The following is a 269-nucleotide window of genomic DNA, read 5'->3' as shown; positions in this document are numbered from 1 at the left end:
CCCGCACGACGCGGGACTTGGCCGCGGGCGAACGGAAGAGCTTTTTGGTCTTCATCTCCTCCCCTGCTCCCTGCTAGGACCGCAGCTGCACCACCGAAGTTGTTTTCTCAGCTCTCTGCTTCCGATTGCTAGACAAAGCATATTTCAACAACAGACTACCTTGAGTTTCCAAAGCTGGCTTTCTGCGGGCTGCCAGCGTGTGCCGTGCGGACGCCCCGCTCGCCCCAGCGTGTGCGCAGCGGGGCGCCGGGAGACGCGTCCCACGTACC

Source organism: Nestor notabilis, unplaced genomic scaffold (genome assembly GCF_000696875.1).
Source record: "Nestor notabilis isolate BGI_N333 unplaced genomic scaffold, ASM69687v1 scaffold6857, whole genome shotgun sequence".
Classification (NCBI taxonomy): Eukaryota; Metazoa; Chordata; class Aves; order Psittaciformes; family Psittacidae; genus Nestor; species Nestor notabilis.
This window is presented reverse-complemented; position numbering follows the sequence as displayed.